We start from the raw sequence: 16,290 nt of genomic DNA, 5'->3' as shown, positions 1-16,290 counted from the left end.
CCCCAAAATTCTTTAGGTAAATGCTTGCCTTTCAACATACTTCTCACCATATTCATGATGGTTCGATTCTTCCTTTCTGCACTTCCATTCTGCTGTGGAGTGTAGGGTGGCACCACCTCATGCACAATCCCTTATTTCACACATAACATGTCGAAGTCTTTCGACACATATTCTCCACCACCATCAGTTCTCAAAACCTTGAGCTTTCGACCACTTTGTCTTTTGACCATAAATTTGAACTTGGAAAATACCTCGATCACTTCACTTTTCTTCTTGATCAGGTAAGTCCATAGTTTTCTACTAAAATCATCTATGAATGTAACAAAGTATTTGTTACCTCTATTCGAATCCACCTAGATAGGACCACATACATCAGAGTATATGATTTCGAGAATAGCCTTCGACTTACTTCCTGCATCCTTGCTGAAGCTATTCTTGTGCTGCTTCGCCTGCATACATTCCTCACATACCTCGTTTGGAATGTCGATTTCTGGCAGTCCTGAAACCATATTCTTTCTTTTCAACTCTCTGATGTCATTGAAGTTGAGATGGCCTAGTCGATAGTGCCATATTCATTCATCACTGCTAGCTGCAGTTGCAAGGCACTCGTGCTCCATCACATTGAGTTCGATCTTGAAGGTTCTGTTATGTGACATAAGAGCCTTCAAAATTAACCTCCCACTTGTATCGATAACTCTCATCATCTTGTCTTCGATCGAAACCTTGTAGTTCTTTTCAACCAACTGCCCAATGCTGAGTAAGTTGCTCTTCGTTCCTGGTATGTACAACACATTGGAAATTACTGACCTTTTTCCATCTTTCCTCGTAATCATTACATCACCAATACCTTCAGCTTCTAGAGTACTGTCATTTGAAAATTTCACCATTTTCTTCATTGAGGGTTTTATGTTGACAAACCAATCTTTTCTTCCAGGCATATGTGATGAGCATCCTGAATCTAAGTACCATTGGTCCTTGAACTTATCTCCATCTTTTGTTGTGACCATCAACAACATCTCTTCTTCTTTTTGTTTTGCAAGCTTTGCATCACTTTCTTGACTTTTATTCTTTTCTGGACAAGCTGTCGAATAATGACCATACTTCTGACAGTTGAAACATTGAATGTGACTTTTGTCAGGCTTTCGACCACCACTCTTCCTCTACTTGCAGCACCACCTCTTTGGTTGCCTTGGTAAGAGGGCTTTCTCTGATTCAACCAATTTCCTTCTTGCTGATTTCGACCAGACGAATTGTTGTAGCCACCTCTACCTTTATTTCCAGTCCAACTTCCTTTGCCTTTCTTTTCGTTTGCTGACTGAGCCTACAGAGCCACATCGCTCCTCGACTTGCCTGCAGCTCTTTCATTCATTATTTGTTTATGAGATTCAAGCGTCCCTTGAAGTTGTTCTTTTGTCAACTTTGACAAGTCCTTCGACTCTTCTATGGCTACCACGATGTGGTCGAACTTAGGGGCCAAGGACCTTAAGATCTTTGAGACGACAGCTCTTGTTGTTAATACTTCTCCACATATCTTGATTTGATTCACTAGTTTCGTAACCCTAGTGAAGAAATTAGTTATGTTTTCGGTATCATCCATCTGAAGCAATTCGTATGTTCTCTTATGAGTTTGTAACCTCACCTCTTTCACCTTTTCTGCACCTCCAAAAGATTTTTCAAGAATCTCCCAAGCTTCTTTTGAAGATTCTATATCACTAACCTTTTCAAAATTATCTGGACTCAGACATTGATGGATTATAAAGAGAGCTTTATAATCTTTCTTCTTCAATTCTTTATGTGCAGCCTTTTCTTCCTCCTTCGCACCTTCTGCAAGCGGTTCTATCCCTTATTTTACAAGATCCCAAAGATCTTGACAACATAATACAACCTTAATTTGCTTGCACCAATTCTCATAGTTATCTCCTTTCAGAATTGGTAGTGTTGCTGGAAAATGCCCATTCGGATGATTCATTGTCATCGCCATTCTTCTTGCCTTGAATCGATTAACCGGGGCTCTAGATACCAGATGTTGGAATTAGACTCTCAAACCTTTGAGTAATTCCTTATCGTTAAAGACGACAATGTAGAAAAAATAAGAACAAAAGTAGGATTAGGATTTGCGGAAATTAAAAGAGAAAGAGAAAGTATTTTCTGTAGAGTTTCTCTCTGCCCACAAAATGTGGAAATTCTATTATTCACTTGCAACTGCAACTTCTGTGAATACAAGATAATAACTTGATTACAAACTAATGAGGGTTACTCCCTATTTATAGATTTAGGTTAGCTTTCACCCTAAACCAAAGCCCAAAACTATAAAAGCACAAAATACATATTTTGGAACTAAATCAAATCTAATCTATTTTAAATCTAAATCAAATCTATCTAGATCTAAAACAAATTTATGTGTAAGAAACTGTTACACACTTCGACACACCTTGTGTTTGAGCAACAACCTGCTTCGACACAAGGAATTACAAATTAACATTTATTTCATCAACTAGCTTTTTTAATTAATACAATATTATATTATTTATTTAGTAAAAACAACCTCCAAACTTTTAATCATATTTTTTCTTTTTATAAAATTAAAATAAAACATTTCTACTAACTTTAATTGATTTTTGTACAATTATTTCTCTTAAATAATTAAATCTCCCGTTAACTAATAATATTAGTTTTATTTACTTTTTAACTGTTTGATTTTTATTATATTTTAAATTATTATATATATATATATATATATATATATATATATATATATTTATGAGACGTATCAAATGAGAACTTTGACTATTATGAGAACTGATAACTTTTATTAATAACCATACGATTTAAAATCAATGACTCAGATTTCATTCAAATTTTAAGAGACAATAATTAATAGATAAATTATGGTTTAAATACATATAACATAAATGCAGATCTGAACATTGATTTTAAATCGTATGACTATTGTTAAAAGTTCTTAATTCTCATAATAGCCAAAGTTCTCATTTGATACGTCTTAATTAATTAATTTTAAATTACCACCTATCTCATTATTCTCCGTTAACTCCACTCCATAGCCAATCTCATCCACCCCAACTATTCACGTTATTCTCGATTATCTCAGCTACATGTGCTTTCTTTATTTTCTTAATAAAAATTATTTTATTCTCAATCTTAATTTTATGTTTAAGCTACTCCATCTAATTCTTACACATAATCTATTTATGCTACTTCATCTTATTCTCATGTTGGAACTTTTCAAAAATTTACACTATTTTCATATTCATGTTACTTCATCTAATTCTCACATATAAATTCATATTGTGCTACTCCATCTCATTCCCATGTTGCATCATCACAATTTTCTCTTCTCGGATATTGTTTGTGCCTTATTTTTGTTTTAAAATTTCTATTTTCTCTTATTCTTAATATTATTATCAATAAAATATAATTTTATTCATACACTTTTCATGTTTATGCTATTCTATCTAATTATTCATGTTTATGCTATTCTATCTAATTATCACACATGCATAACTTCGTATTTATGCCACTCTATTTCATTCTCATATTGTTGTAGCATCACAATTTTTTCTTCTCAACCATCAATAAATACATATTATTTTTGTTTTAAATGTTCTATTTTCTCTTATTCTTAATATTATTATATTTTTATTGGTAAATTTTTATCTACCCAATTCAAAAAGTTGGGTAAAGTTATATTCAATGTAAAATGTTTTGAAAACAACCAAAAACTATACTATTTAATAATTAATTAAATAAGATAAAATTAAATAATGCAATGTGATTGGTGGAAGGTACATTATCCAACTTTTTTTGATGGGTAGATAAGTTGTCTCCTTTTTTATTTCTTCATTATGTTTTGGTTATCAATACATACTTTGCCATTACAAAATACTCTTTTTTTTTTTGCCATCACAAAATATATTACATTTTTTTGTTAAAGATATTGTTCAAAAGTATATATTTATAGGTTTTTTTCTCTATTTCATATTTGTATTTCTATTTATAACATATAGTAATACATAAATTATTTTATTGTCCTTTTTATTGGTTTAAATTTTTTTTCTTTTATATATAAAATTAAATTTATTTTATTTTTACGTGCATACTTTCACACTAAAAAAATTCATATTTTAGTATAGATATCTCATTCTCACGTTGGGGTAGCATCACAACTTTTTTTATAAGATATTTTTTGGTATACCAAATATCGTCGAAAACAATATAAATTTAAAGGTAATTTTTTAATTTTTTTTTATTTTCCTTTTTTTATATTTGATTTTAATTTTTAAAACAAGAATATATGTTATAAATTATTTTATTGTCTTTTTCTCAGGTTTAGAAAATAGAAAAATATAATAATTTAAAAGAGTAGTAATAATATTATAGTGAGTAAGAGTATTTAGTATATTTTTGGAGAGCACAAATTGCAAAATTTTAAATTTAAAAATTTTTTGCAACAAAGAAGAATTAATAGAAATAAATAAAATTAAAATAACTGTCTAAGAGACCTTATATATAAATGCTTCTTATAAGCGGATTGTCTTAATTTTTTCATTTATATTTCTTATATTTTGAATTATATTTTCGTTTTAATTTATATAAAAAATTTCAATTATATTGTCGTTTTAATTTATATAATAATGTTTAAATTGTATTTTTATTTGATGTTGAAATATAAATATTTAATTTCGATGATAAAATACTAATATATTATAATCGATAGAATAAATAACATAAAAGTATTTTCTATTAATATATTCAAAGAAACTTTTTTAAATAATAATAATTCTCCATAATAATTTAATATTATTTATCTTTGCAAAACACATGTCAATGTTTAGTATTTGAATTTTTTTATATAAGTTCTCTAAAACTTTCCGAATTATGGGTTGACATAGATATATTGGTCGTTGTAGGAGATAGGATTTTGTGCACTCAACAGTGACATAAGATAGTCTTATAATGGAATTTGGAACGATTATCATGTACAACAAATATGACCATATTTTCCCTATTGCTCACTCTAAAACTTAAATCGAGCAACACCTGCGAAACCATAACTCACAAAAATCTCACCAAAACCTACATTAAGCACATCAATCTACTCATCATCAAATGACACTGAAACGTGATGAAGCGAACATTAAGAATATTTACTGAAACGTGAAAAGCAATGCAACAAAAAACACCAATACATGTGGTGCTAGCCACTCAGCCTCCCGGTGTGAGGATTCAGATACGCTACATATGTTCTAGTCATGTTACTAAGATGCTCAGCAAAAAATACATCATAAAAAATCCAAAAAAAGTTGTAATATATAAATAAATATCATAATTCATACTTATCTTTCAAAAATATATTATTATATAACAGAAAAATAGAGACAATACATATATCCACGTCAAACTCCAAGAAACAAAAACTACGTGTAGGGTCTCAGGGACTCCTAAGCACTGTAGGGTGTCAGGGACTCCTAAGCACTAGTTTAGTATAAAGAATTTCTTTATGCACCCCTATAGGATGAAAAATGTAACACCTCTTTTTACCCCATAAAATAATAAGCATATAATCAGAGAATAAGCATGCATATAACTCAAAGGGCGTCACATCGACGTTTTCAAAAACTGAAAAGCTTTTAAAACCGACAGCATTTATCCACAAAATACAATACACCTGGTCATTTCAAATAACACCTTACATATAATCATAAGTCATTCAGAATATGCATTAACAGCGGAAAGTAATACTCATGTGTTCCATATAAATGATACATGTCCCATACCATGATCATATCTCCATAAACAACTCATAAGATAACCATAATCATGATTATTTGGCTTAAGGCCTCTCAGTAACAAGTAACTAATTAAACATGTTCACAAGTTATAACAAAATACATAAACAAATAGAACATGAGTTCAATGTCTAAGCTACCCAGTGTTACATGACCAGAGCATCGACTCGCTACTTAATTACCCAGCAAACTCGGAAGAAACTCCGACTAGATCACACGCCAGCTACTAATCGTCAAACCTGCATGTCGCCAAACGAGGGCAACATTAAAACAGAAGGGTGAGAATACGAACCATTATGAAGAAAGTATAATGAGATACAGTGGTTAAATCAACACTTCAAGTAATTAATCATACTATGTATAACCATGTAGATAATTGGAATCAACTCATATTTCACATGTTATCAAGTATACAACAAGTTTAAAGAGTATAATATTTCCAGTTCTACTATTATATTCTCAATTAAGTACACAATCATAGTTATCACATATTCACACATTTTATCAATTATGTATTCAAACTTCACTCGTTTCAATTATCAAACTCATACACATATCACAACTACATCAACTTCACATACTCAATTATCGCATAATTTTAATGTGACTCAATGCAAGATATGTGACGCTATGCATGTGGTACCGAATTGTGAACCCAAGGTTTCACCGCTTTCCGATTCAATATCTAGAATCCAAGCCACGCTTCCGATCCGGACAAGACCAAAGCCCACCAAAATGTAAACATATAGTCTACCGCTTCCGATTCACTCTAGAATCTAAGCCTCGCTTTTGTTTCAAAGCAAACCACCTTTGTTTCAAGGCACACTATGATATGAATGTATGTACAATGTTAGCAAACGTATGCAATTAAGATCATATCTACCATCTTAATATTTAGCATATCACAATAATCCACTCTATGAATTATCCACAATATTGTGCACCACATTCTCATCACATAAGCATTATTCACATATAATAGTCAACACACAATTCCAATCCACCATTCCAATTAACATTAGTAATTAACACTATCATATGCCAACTCACAATTGTCAATTTTATATGGTTTACTCCCTTTCATATTAAACCAACAAGACATTAGTATTTTTATCATCTAGCTATTTCTCAATTTCAATTTTAGGACCATAATAGAAACTAGTGGGAAACCCGTGCGCCCGCACGGGTTCTGGTGTTGGTTTGTGTATCGTTTTGTCAAGAATAAAAAATGAGACAAAAAAATTTGAATCCATTAAAGAAATTAGAATAGGTGAATGAAATTGTTATTAAATAAATATATGAATTGGGAAAAAAATTAGAATATGTGAATGAATTTATTAGTATATATAACAATGTAATAAACATGGGTTGATATTAAAAAATTGTAGAAATAAAAATAATGGGGTGACTATTTAAATATTGAGTTATAAATAATTAAGGAGAGAAAAGAAATAATTAAAATGTTTATGTAGTCAAAATGAGTAGAACCTATATGTCCAAAGTTGGAAAAAAAATTGAAATACAAAAAGGGCAATTAAAAAACCAGTAATAGAGTTTATAAAAAATGAATTTGACATCACAAAGTAGTAAAGGAAAATATTCCCAATTAGTAATGTATGTCATATAAAAGTTGCAAAAATTTTGTTTTTGTTAAAAAGGACAAAAAAATTACTACCTTTAATGGGCCCAACATAAAGACATTAGGCTAAATATAGTATTAATGGGCCCAAGACATATGCATGCAATAGAAGAACATAGAAGGTTGGAACTTGGAAGCATAAGTTCAGTTACATCTTTTCCCGACAATTTAGGGTTTCTGGAAGGTGAGCCAAAGTTTGTCGTCGGAGCAACCATCCTTATTCGCGGTTCAATGACGGAATCCGGGCTGTTGTGAAAAACGATACCAATAACAAAGTATAATAGGGAATTATGGAAGAGAATAAGAACACAAGGAATTGGTTATAACTGCTATTCTTTTACTTTCTCTTAAAACAAGATTACAAGCTTACAAGAATAACAAATAACTTCTCTCACCCTAAATTAGGATTTGCAGCTTGGCAATGATGAGAGACTAGTATGCTATTTATAATAAAACCTAACATACTAACTAATGGGCTTTTTCAGCAAGGCCCATTACACAAGCCAACTTAATAAACAAGCTAACTTAACAAATTAGGGTTTAAACACTAAAACCTAATTTAACATGCTAACAACCCTAGCATCTTCGACATCTGCATGCTAGACCCATCTTCGACTACAGCATGCACACTTCGACACCAGCATGTGAACAATCCTTCGACTTCATGCTTAACTCTGTCGAACTGTCGAACCAAGAAGCTACCCTTCGACAATACTAGAGTTCGATCCAATATCTCACAAATCTCCACCTTGGACCTAACTCTACAACGTCAAGGAACAGATTAGCTTTCTTCATGCAGCTTTATCAACTGCATACAGTGGAAAAACTTGCAACTCGACAATGTCTTGGTGATCATATCAGCAGCATTGTCTTCAGTCGAAACCTTCAGCACTTGGACTTCTCCACGCTCGATTACTCCTCTGACGAAATGCAGCCTCACATCAATGTGCTTAGTTCGCTCATGATAGGCTGAATTCTTCGACAGGTGTATTGCACTTTGACTATCACATTTAACAGTGATACCTCGACCTTGAAGTTTTAGCTCCTTCGCAAAACCTTCAAGCCACAATGCTTCTTTCACAGCTTCAGTTAGGGCAATATACTCCGCTTCAGTGGTTGATAGAGCAACAACCTTCTGAAGTGTTGCTTTCCAACTAATTGCAGTGCCAAACATAGTGAAAACATATCCAGAAATAGATTTTCTGGAATCCATACAACCTGCATAATCAGAGTCGACATATCCTTCTATTACTGCTTTACTATCTTCACCCAAGGCTCCACCATAAATTAGGACTCTATTCAGAGACCCATTTATGTACCTTAAAATCCACTTCAATGCTTGCCAGTGAGCCTTTCCAGGATTCGCCATGTACCTGCTTACAAGACTTACTGCGTATGCTATGTCGGGTCTAGTACAAACCATAGCATACATCAAAGAACCAACTATATTAGCATATGGAATGCTATTCATATAGGCTCTTTCGACATCAGTACTGGGACACTGATCAATACTCAGCTTGAATTGAGGGTTTGTTGGAGTCACAACTGGCTTCGAATTCGACATACCAAACTTTTCAAGAATCTTCCGTAGATATGCCTCTTGAGATAGACATAACTTCAACTTCTTTCTATCTCTTCGAATGTCAATTCCAAGAATCCTGGAAGCAGCTCCCAGATCCTTCATATCGAACTCCTTATTGAGTTCAGCCTTCACCCTCATCACATCTTCAACATTGTTGCTTGCTATGAGAATATCATCCACATAAAGCAACAAAATAACAAATGAATTACCAGGTCGAAATCTGAAGTAAACGCAGTGGTCGAACTGACTTCTAATGAAACTTATGCGTGCCATGAACTTGTCGAATCTCCTATTCCACTGTCGAGGAGATTGTTTCAGCCCATACAAAGATCTCTTTAACTTGCACACATAATCTTCCTTCCCCTTTTCGACATACCCTTCAGGTTGCCTCATCAGGATCGTTTCATCTAGATCACCATACAAGAACGCAGTCTTCACATCCATCTGTTCCAGTTCAAGATCGAACTGTGCCACCATGGCAAGCAACATTCGAATGGACCTATGCTTCACAACAGGAGAAAACACATCATTGAAGTCGACACCTTCTTTCTGAGTGAAACCCCTGGCAACTAACCTTGCCTTGTATCTTTTCGACGTCACTCCTTCAATTCCTTCCTTAACTTTGAAAATCCATTTACAGCTGACTAACCTTGCCCCAACAGGTTTCTTGATCAGTTCCCAAGTATGATTATCATGAAGAGATTTCATCTCATCATCCATGGCCTTCAGCCATTCAGTCTTATTTCGACTCCTCATAACTTCCTTATAGTCTCTAGGTTCTTCGTCTAGAACCTCACTTGCAGAGATTAAGGCATAAGCTATAAGATCTGCATATCCAAGTCTCTGAGGGGGCTTGATGACTCTTCTCGACCTATCTCTCGACAATAGGTAGTCATCGTCAGTTTCCTCAACTTCAGCATCTTCTGCTTCTTCTTCGACTTCATCTGGGATATGCAATTCAGCATCAACATGCTCCACCTCAACAGGAATCTCTACCTGTTCCAGCTCTTCGTCAGATGTTTCTGTACTTCGACCAACATCATTAGTTTTCTTAAAAGCCATTTCAGCTTCATTGAAAACTACATCTCGACTGGTGATACACCTCCTGTGACCTGGCTCTAGGCACCATAGCCTATAAGCTTTGACTCCTTCAGGGTATCCCATGAACATGCATTTCAGAGCTCTAGGTTCGACCTTGTCTTGCCTAATGTGAGCATAGGCTACGCAGCCAAATACTATCAGTTTGTCGAGATCTGGTGGATGTCCCGACCAAACTTCTTCAGGTGTCTTCATATCTAACGCTGTCGAAGGACATCTGTTTATCAGATATGTTGCTGTCGAAACAGCCTCAGCCCAGAACACCTTTGTTAACCCCGCACTAGTCAACATGCATCTGACTCTCTCCAAAATAGTTCGATTAAACCTTTCGGCCAAACCATTTTGCTGTGGAGTACCTGCAGTAGTTCTATGCCTTGCAATACCAGAGGCAGCACAGAAACTGTCGAATGCCTCATTGCAAAATTCAAGGCCATTGTCGGTTCTCAACCTCTTGACCTTTCTGCCAGTCTGATTTTCAACCAGAGTCTTCCAACTTTTGAAATTCTCAAAAGTTTCATCCTTAGTCTTCTGGATGAATACCCATAATTTTCTGGAATAATCATCTACTATGGATAGAAAATACCTTGCTCCTGAATGTGATGGACACCTTGCAGGTCCCCAAAGATCAGCATGGATGTAATCAAGGGATCCATGTGTTCTTTGTTTGCCTTTGTTGAACTTCACTCTGCAAGATTTTCCAAGTACACAGGGTTCACAAAACTTCAGCTTTTCGACTTTGTCTCCACCAAGCAGATTTTGTTTCCCTAATTCGACCAGACCCCTTTCACTGACATGGCCCAATCTCATGTGCCAGATTTCTGTTTTCGACAAAGGTTTCGTGGATGCAACATTTGTCGAACCACTTACAACTTCAGCCTCAAGGGTATACAAGCCTTGTTTCTTCACGCCTCTCAAGACTTCCTTCGAACCCTTCATGACTCTTAGGATACTTTTCTCTCCTTGGAAAACATATCCTTTCTTGTCGAATTCACCAAGAGAAAGCAGATTTCTCTTCAAATCAGGAACATACCTGACTTCAGTCAACAACCTTATTGACTCATCATGGAGCTTGAATCTCACAGATCCAACACCTGCAATCTTGCAAGCCTTGTTGTTTCCCAGCAATACTGATCCACCATCTTGATCACATAATTCCTCGAACAAGTCTTTGTTTGGAGTCATGTGCCAAGTGCAACCTGAATCCATAATCCACTCCTTCTTAGAGTCACTGCTTGAAACCACAAGAACATCAGATGATTCGAAATCATCTTGAACAATGGCAGCGTTGCCATTATCCTTACCTCCATGATATTTCAAGCGTTCAGGGCATACCTTTCTTGTGTGACCCTCCTTCTTACAATGGTAGCATCGAATGCTAGATGCTTCGCCACTGTAAGTCTTCGACTGGCTTTTGCCTTTCTTCTTGTCGAACTTACCATCCTTTCGTAAGAGTTTTCCTTTAGCGGCCAAACCTTCGCCAACAGTCGAAGGTTTATGCTCCTTTCGTTCATTCAAGTCCTTAGAGTACAAGGCTGATTGAACTTCTTCAAACGTCAGGGACTCCCTTCCATACAAGAGAGTTTCTTTGAAGTGAGCATGTGATCGAGGCAAAGAACACAATAGTAACAACGCTTGATCTTCATCATCGATCTTCACATCAATATTTTCAAGATCAAGAATCAGCTTGTTGAACATATCCAACTGCTCAGCTAATACTTTGTCTTCAATCATCTTGAACGAATACAAAGCTTGCTTCAGGTAGAGTCGATTTACCAGCGATTTGGTCATATACAAACTTTCAAGTTTCACCCATAACCCTGATGCCGTCGTCTCCTTTGATACCTGCCGGAGAACCTTATCACCAAGGCTCAACAAAATTGCGCTGTGTGCTTTCTCGATCATATTTGTTTTCTCCGCTGCCGTCAATTCTGCATTCATGGCTGCCTCTCCCTTCAACGCTTCCAAACAACCCCGCTGAACCAGTAGGGCTTTCATCTTCAAGCGCCACAGACCGAAATCATTCACTCCGGTGAACTTTTCAATCTCATACTTTGTTGAAGGCATCTTCTCCACGCTCACCGCACCAATTTGTTGTGAAAAACGATACCAATAACAAAGTATAATAGGGAATTATGGAAGAGAATAAGAACACAAGGAATTGGTTATAACTGCTATTCTTTTACTTTCTCTTAAAACAAGATTACAAGCTTACAAGAATAACAAATAACCTCTCTCACCCTAAATTAGGATTTGTAGCTTGGCAATGATGAGAGACTAGTATGCTATTTATAATAAAACCTAACATACTAACTAATGGGCTTTTTCAGCAAGGCCCATTACACAAGCCAACTTAATAAACAAGCTAACTTAACAAATTAGGGTTTAAACACTAAAACCTAATTTAACATGCTAACAACCCTAGCATCTTCGACATCTGCATGCTAGACCCATCTTCGACTACAGCATGCACACTTCGACACCAGCATGTGAACAATCCTTCGACTTCATGCTTAACTCTGTCGAACTGTCGAACCAAGAAGCTACCCTTCGACAATACTAGAGTTCGATCCAATATCTCACACGGGCCATATCAAATCCCCCAACGGTTAGTTGCATGTATTTCTATTGTTCTGATATTGTATTAGTTATGCAGATTTTGCCTTAATGTGAGCAGCTTTCATGGGTTTATGTTGTTATGAGTCCGATGCTCATCTTTGTCGTTTTAATGTCTTCATATCTTGTTGAAATATCAGGACCAAAGAACAACTCCGAATGGAGGATAACTGGGAAAGGCTCAAGAGGGAGATTGAGATTCGCCGGGTATTGGAGCTGATAACTGTTGTGGGTAAATGGAGGAGAGGTTGGGAGAGAGTCAACCGAAGGAAGTGGGTGGGATGCCTCTGGACACGCGAAAGTCACTTTAGGCGTGTAATGGGAATTCTGGACAAACGACTTACTTCAATAAAATGGAAGGCAGGATGGCAATCCGCCCATTCTGGAAAAGCTGAAGGCATTGCCGTAGATGAAGTTGTTTTTGGTTCTGGAGGTAGGAAAAGGAAGTCTCGAAGAGAGGCCGAAAGTAATGTGATTGTATTATCTTCTGACTCCGAAAGGTAAAACCGTTACATGATATACTTTAGTTAGAAACTATGATTCGAGGTGATACTTATTATAGTTATGTATTTTGCCACATGAAGTAATGTAAATGTTGGACGTATATTAAACAAAAGATGACCTTAAGTAGGTAATAAATTAGGATAAAAATGTTGTGACAATTGTAAAAATGTGTTGATAGAAGATGTTTTTGATTTTCTCTTGGATGTAGGGAAGAACAGCATGGTGAAGAATTTCATAAGTGTAAGAAGAGGCAAATGAGTTAGGAAGGACAAAGTACAACAGTTGTAGGAATCTTTTAGTTAGAGTAACTATTTGGTAGTTACCAATCAAAAGTATATAAATGTTGTTTGTTCTTGTTGTAGGGAAGGGACTGTGAGCACAGGATGCAAAAAGGTTGATAACAGCAGAAAGAAGCAATGTGGACCAAGTGGCAGTGTGAAAGAAAGGAGCTCTGAGTGGAAAGGAAAAGAAGTAATGGGAGAGGCTGAAGAGGACCACGTTTCTATTTCAACTGATGAGCCAAGGTAGATATATCAATTTCTGTTAAATATTTAGAAGGTAATCCAGAACAAAAGTGAGAAGTTAAATGTTTTGATTGATTCTATAAATCAAAGAAGGCATTACAGCGTAGATTGTGAAAACCTGTTATGTTATAGTAATAGGGTATAGTTAATTATAGAAGAGTTTTAAATGCCTACAATTACATTCAGGAATCATGAAGAGTTTGTTGTTATCGAAAATGAAAAAAGCTGGATCAAGGAGGTCACCAAGCCTGCAACAATGGGGACTCAGGTTATGGTAAGTGATATATTAAAACTTTATATCTGCATGACATTATTTAGATAGTTCTTGTGAGTTCATCCTGTAGCAAATTATAACTGTAGCAATGTATAATTAATTGTAGCAAATTCCTGCTGATGTAATCACTGGGTGTGAGCTGGAAGGCAAGACCAGCATCATGTTGTTTGACAGGGACAGACATAAGGGCTATAAATGTGTTCTCAAGAAGAGAGATGGGAAGACTGAAATGTTTCTGTGCAGGGGGTGGTATGAGTTTGCCAAAAGCCATACCTTCAAGAAAGGTGATATTTTGCAGTTCAGTATTAGGTACCCTCCTGTGGAAGAAATTGTTGTCTCTGTTTGCCGTGGGAATCAGTTATGAATGTGATGCCTGTTAGTTGTTGTTTGTTATTGCAGATTGTGTATTAAGTGGTGTGATTCGCAGTGTTATAAGTAATGTTGTTGTAATATTTTGCTGGACAACCAAACATGGAATGTGTGTACTATGGTATATTTCTATTTAAGTAACTTTTGTTGTATTATGTGTTGTTTACATTTTTTTTCTGGGTTTTGGTTGGCTATATATATATATATATATATATATATATATATATATATATATATATATATATATATATATATATATATATATATATATATTGAATGTGGTTATTTAAGTAATTATAATTGTTTTCATTAATAATTTGGAAGGAATGTAAAAGTCGTTATTAAAAGGGTGTTGAAATTTTGGTAAAAAAAAACATGCAAGAATATTTCATTGGAAAAGTAAATTTGAAAGAATATGTTAAAAATAAGTTTTAGAGATTAGTTTATATGACAAATTAAATGAGAAGTATAAGGTAAATATATAAGGTTAGTATTAAGAAAAAATTAGATAGTGTGGAAAATATAAGATAATGGGAAAAATAAATGGTGTGGTTAATACTTATGGATGTAATTTACATTGAATATAAAACTCATTTACAAATAAGAATAATGAAATTATTGGAATATTGATTTATTTAATAAACTGAAATAATTTAAAATGAAATTACATATGCATTAAAAAAACTGGATATATATTAAAGATTAGAAGATATGTTTGAGTAATTGCAAAGAAGGTATAATTGCATTAAAATTTAGAAGATATATTGAGTAAAATTATCATTAAATGTCACACTTAAAAATTTAAAATAGTTTTTTAGATATCAAGATATTTGAAAGAAATATATGATTTAGTAATAATAATTAGAAAATAGATAACAAATATCTGAAACAATGCTGATCAGAAAGAGTAGTTATATTTTTTACATCTACAATATAGGGTTAATGTTGCAACCGATATAAATAAAAGTACCTTAATGGTTAGTGTTGTAATAGAGACAATAGAGATAATAAGTTATAGCATAAAAAATAAGAGTGGCATTGTTCCAATAAAAATATTGGGCTTAGGAATCAGATGGGCTTTAGGTCCATTGTATTGATCCATTATCCGCAAAGTATGTATGATGAATAAATATTTAATGCAAATTAGTGCCGAAACATTGTATTCGGCTGCCGTTATTGTAAAACCTGGAACATTTTGACTCTTTCACATTTAGTGTTCATCAAGCTGTAGGAATATGGCCAGTAATGGTTACGGGAACCCATTTTACGGTCAACGACCAGAAAGGTGAGTAATAAATTGGTTGTTTATTGTTTTCTGCCTAATAAATGTTAGGTTATATTTGTTGGAAAAGTTCAGCAACAAAACTGGTTGCATAAATAACTGGTTCTAAACTATAAAATAATAATGTAGGTCACTTCGATCACTTGAAGCTGAGGCCAGATGGAGAAGAATGAAGATCGATAAAGAGATGGAATTGTTCGTCCAGAACAGGTCGGTTAAAAGCGAAAAGGAAATGGCATCGGAACTGGGTAACAGGGTTGTTGGTTCTTCTGGTGCCAAAAGGAGAAATGAAGTGGGTAACTCAAGTGAGGACACGAAGATTGTGAAAAAAGAATGTGAGTGGATTGACTGTGTAGTTGACGCCGAGGATGCAAAAGTGAGTGCGATTGAAAAGGGTGAGTTCCCAAAAGAAGATCGGGTTTCGAAGAAAATGAAAAGTGTGACAGGTGGTGGGACTGAGTTTTCAAAAGAAGATAGGGTTTCGAAGAAAATGAAAAGTGTGATAGGTAGTGGGTCAGCATGTATTTCCATATCCTCAGACAGTGACAGGTTTTGTTTAAATTTTTTTTCATTATTCTTATACATGTAAAAGTTATAG

The sequence above is a fragment of the Vicia villosa genome, linkage group LG7, assembly GCF_029867415.1.
Source record: "Vicia villosa cultivar HV-30 ecotype Madison, WI linkage group LG7, Vvil1.0, whole genome shotgun sequence".
NCBI lineage: Eukaryota > Viridiplantae > Streptophyta > Magnoliopsida > Fabales > Fabaceae > Vicia > Vicia villosa.
Note: the sequence above shows the minus strand (reverse complement) of the source record.